This window comes from Grammomys surdaster, unplaced genomic scaffold, assembly GCF_004785775.1.
Source record: "Grammomys surdaster isolate TR1022 unplaced genomic scaffold, NIH_TR_1.0 126113, whole genome shotgun sequence".
Taxonomy (NCBI): Eukaryota; Metazoa; Chordata; class Mammalia; order Rodentia; family Muridae; genus Grammomys; species Grammomys surdaster.
This window is the reverse complement of record NW_021620921.1, coordinates 3,622,196-3,627,420: the sequence shown is the minus strand read 5'-3', so window position 1 is coordinate 3,627,420 and position 5,225 is coordinate 3,622,196.

Sequence of the window (5,225 nt, the reverse complement as noted above, 5' to 3'; positions counted from 1 at the left end):
AATATAAATTAGTTATCTACATAGTAAAAGAATGAATTTAGAATTCATTCTAAATTCATTTAGAATTTAGAACAATAAAATGTTCCAGAAAACATTATAGTTGTTAATTTCTTAAATAGGTTAAGTTCCGGTTGTTTGAAAGAATCACCACAGCTGAATCATATAATAATATAGTCAAGGAAACGAATAATAGCATGTATTTTCAGATATATATTCTTGTGTTGTAAAGTCTATTGAATGTTGCCATACACAATGCGTTTAATTGTTCCTATCTGCCTTCTGTTTATGTGAGGTGAAACACCAGGAGATAGAAAATGCAGAAAATAATTGGACCAATTATCTAATTTTTAAATGAAGTATAATTAATCTAAGTCTCTTAGAAGCAAATCCACAGAATTGTTCATTGAACTGATCACACTGCAGCTCGGGTGCCTCAATGTCAGGATTGTTTATATGCAGAGAGATGGATAAAGTAATAACTATGTATTATTTATTTTCCTAAAAGTGATAACTTGCTTTTCGTCCAAAATTAAATAGCAACATTTGGATTGTTATGATTCATAGAGATAAATGAAAGCTTTTGCCAACTGCATTCTTTGTCTCTTATGATTAATTCAGTTATTTCCAGTCATAAGAGCTAAAGAAGAGGGAGCATGTGGATCATTTCTCAGTCTACACACTCTTAAATTACATATCCAACCCAAAGTAAGGGTGACACTAAGACCAATTAAAAGTTCCAAACTCTTTTTCTCATCAAAGCAAGGTATACCTTTAGAGTTGGTGTCAAACAAACCAACATCTTTTCTAATGTAAATGATTCTAGGGGTAGTAGAGATTGCTCAGTGGGTAAAAGTGCTTGCCATTAAACCCAATGACCTGAGCTCTCCTGGATAGAAGGAGAGAACTGACTCTGGTAGACTGTCGTCTTTCACAGGCACACTGTGACTCACATGCTTCCACACATAAAATAAATGAGTAAATATAATACAAAAGAATGAAAACTAACAGCTCTCAAACGATTCAATTTAAAGATTAGAAAAAGCATAAAAATGTACTATTCATAAAATGTTTATAAATTTAATTTTGACATATTTATTTTTTCTAGCAACAAATAATAGTTAATGTGTATAGCATTGATTGGAAACCTGCCTTTAGTTTTTGAAGAGCATTATTATATGATCTTTGGAGTGTACACGGAATGTGCAAAGTTTGATAAAACAGGCCATGTTAGTCATTTTCTGGCCATTTTTTTATTCAGTAATTCTTGTTGACAAATAAATATGGTATTACTAGACCAGACATTCTATAATTGGAGAAAAAGGTCTTCAGATCCTAAATAACTTGTCAAAAATAACAACTAAAAAAAGCATCAAAACGAGAACTCAAATTCCAGTAAAACTCTATGAAATTGCCTCTATTCGGTGTTACTCTCTGTCCCAGGACTAACCAGCCTTTATTATAGCTGAAGTTTTGAGTAGTGTTTTGGTTGAATTGTTCTCCTTGTTCAAGTCTTGATAAAGAGACAACACAGTGACAATAGCAACTATGAAGAGCTGAAGAGATGGCTCAGTTAAAAGAGAAATTGTTGCTCTTCTAAAGGACTCAAATTTGATTTACAGAACCTACATGGTAGTTCACAACCATCTGTAACTCCAGTTTCAGGAGACCTGTTACCTTTTATCTTCCAAGTCACTGAATGTATGTGGTCACAGACAATCATACAAGCAAAACACTCATATGAATAAGTTAAATTTTAATATGTCTTTTAAAAATAACTATAATATTGGGGATGTCATCATGTAGGAAGCTGCAATTCATGGGCTATTGAAATATCTTAACTAAAACTCCATGTATGAGGAGTTGTCATTATCTTTATTTTCAGTATTAGCAAACAGAGGTTTAGAAAAGCTAATTGCCTTGTATGTCTACTATACATACAAATTGAAAGTGAGACAAGACTCTAAAACCATCTAGGTACTTTCAGCAAATATTGTGTAGTATGGTACAACTCATAAATTAATTAATAAATTTAAATATTTATTTTTTATTAAAGGAAATGATTAATTTTACAATTGAACTTTATCAGGAAAAGATGCATCTTAATTACATTGTATCAGGAAAAGATGCCTCTGATAGATAATCAACTTCAATGAGGATCTATGGAGATTCAGTCAAACACACACAAAAAAAGATCATGAAACCCTACTTAAAAATTAAACCTGTCATAGAACCCAGAAGAAACAAGAAGACAGAGACAAAAATTGTAAATAAAAAATTGTTGTTTGCCCGTTATTTAGTTTACACTACATTAGAGCCATGAGGCCCTAGCATTGGAGTAACAGACATTATTGTAAATATTGTAAATAAATGTTTTGCCATAATTTTTATAATTTGATTTTCCTTTAGTTTATATATTCTAGTACATGAGAAGAAATTGCAAATAAGAGACCGAGGGGAGTAAAATAAGAAGAAGACTCTAAAGGTTGACATGAAAAGCCAGAGAAGAAGTTAATAATGTTAATAATGGCATCCAGTTAATAACAGCATGGGGCTTGCTCAGTAGCAAGCTTCCCTACACAATAGAGCTGCACGAGGCTTCTTATTCCTGTCATTGGTTTTGCTGGATGAAAATTACTAAAAATAGCTAACCTTATATTGTTTATACATATTTGAAAATATGAAGCCAGTGATGATGCATTTAGGACTATATCTAAAAACTAACATTTAGTTTTAACAAATCTCTTATTCAATAGTTCATTGGTTTTCTTATGGAATTAATGGGTGTTATCTATACAAAAGTCCTAAATGTGAGGCTAATATTTTGTTCAAAATAAAATTAAATAAAAAAAAACCACTAAAACTACTAAATAAACGGAAGTTTTCGAAGTAAGTGAATTGGATATTTTATAGGAAATATATTGGTAAATTGAGTTTAAATTAGTTGTACAACCTTGCAGTTGGAATACTAGATTGACATACACACTTATCTTTCCCCTAGTAAGTTCTGCTTAAAGGATAAAAAGTTGGTATTTTATGAGATCGAAAAGTAGAAGGCAATAAACAATTCAAGACAGATTAACCCAATAAGTTTTTTTTTGGCAATAGAGAGGCATTGTTTGAGGGTTTGCCTAACAGAAGTAATAGAGTTCTTGGCAACTACAGAGTAGCATGTTTACAAGCCGCCCATCACTATAAAAAATAAACAAGATCAGTATTTTAGGGGGAAGAGTGCATTCTTAATTTTAGTTTGTGAGGAACACATCCATGTTTAGTGGCTGTGTATCCTGGGGATGGGGTAGCTGTGTGAAAAAGAAAAACAGCATGATGGACTGAGTACCACAGGAAAGCTGATGATTTCCTCATTGTTCCTCAGTGAAAAGAGTGAGGAGACAGCTAGGCCCGCAATACCCTTCCACAGTTTACCTCAAATAGCCTGACATCTTTCTCCCAGTGCCCACTCCTCAGGACATCAGACACTAACATATGTGCCTTTAGGACACATCAATATCCAAGTTACAATGTATATATATTCAAACAGGAACAAATTTGAGATTCATAACTCTACTTAGCTTTCTTTATAAAGAGATAGTTTGTACGGAGACTATTCTGAAATCATATCATGATAAGACAGTCTGGCATAAAAATAACACAATGACAACAAAAACAAGTCTGTAACACTCTGGCATCAGAATGGCATTATAGTTCTCAGTACCAAAAGAAGAAATGCAAAAAAAAATCTGGAAAATGTTCCCAGAATTCTTCATTTTCAGTTGTAAATTTATTAAATGGCCAAAAGTTAGTCAGATAATCATTTTCATGTTTTGTGTACCTGAAATTCTTCTTTTATCGTAATGCAGAGAAATTCAGAAAAAATGTATTATGCCAAGATAATGATATAAACCAAGAAAAAGAGAAACCTATGTTTCAGAGACAATCAGAACAATAATAAAGTGCTACTTGTCCTCTCTCAAGTTTTCAGCCTCTTTTTTCACAATTGTTATTTTTTCTCTCTCTTGCTCTCATATATATATAAAACATATATTATATGTATGTGTGTATATTATATATATATATTATATGTATATATGATGTATATATTATCATTTGTATTTGATATTGGATAGTCAACATATCCTTTGCTCTCAGCCTTCCTGAATTGCCTGTATTGCTTCATATATGGTTGAAGTCTCATGGGCTTTCCCCTAACTACTTTAAGATGTTTATTATGTGTTATGTTAAGCTCATGTTTAAGCAGTGATATTGGTGAAATTTTATGGGTATAGTTTCTGCATTCCTTGGATGCACAATCTAACTGCAACTCACACTGATCCTTGAGCTGTAGGTACAGAAGTTGTTCAAGAGACTCCAAGACATATGGGCTATTACTATTGCCTTTGGTTGGCCCTCAGAAGTGGAATGTAAGCCCAGCTGATGAAGACTTCTTCCTCTTCAAACATAGGCTCACTGGCCCCTGAGCTGGAATTGAATTTAAGGCTTCCTCTCTGAGAAATCTCTTTTGTTGTAGGAGATGACATCATGCAAGGTTTCAAAGAATGGCCCAGCAGTACAGTGCAAACCTAAGTGTACAGTAGTGGCACACATACCTTGGGATGTAACCAACAGCTTTCTCATTGGATTTAAGATCTACCCAAGAGGAGGAAATCATGACAGGAACTAGAAGCTTAGCCAACTACCCTGGACTGATGGAGTCTTGGATCTTGGAGAAATACCTAAAATTGTCAGTCTCCTAAATGAGCAGTTTTGCTAACTACATTCTAAATATTTGTACTTATATCTATAATTAAGTGTAGACCTCAATCTTCATTAAGGAAACTTCTGCTTGCAAGAGTGGCGACCATTAAACAAAACCACAGTAAATCAAAATGCAGAGTTGTTGAGCATAGCCCCAACAGGTACATCATATTTCTCTTTTAATTTTAATTATTTCTTTTATTTCTTTCATTTCTTCCATTCAAAATGCTCTGGTATCAACTTCCTTGTTCTTTTTCTAATTTATGGCTTTTTTGTTAATTATTGTTACATGCACTTATGCAACACACACAAACACACACTATAATTAAATAAAATATGTTGTTTAGTTTCCTTCCTTCCTTCCTTCTTTCTTCCCTTCCTTCTTTCCTTCCTTCCTTCCTTCCTTCCTTCCTTCCTTCCTTCCTTCCTTCCTTCCTTCCTTCTTTTTTCCTTCCTTCCTTCCTTCCTTCCTT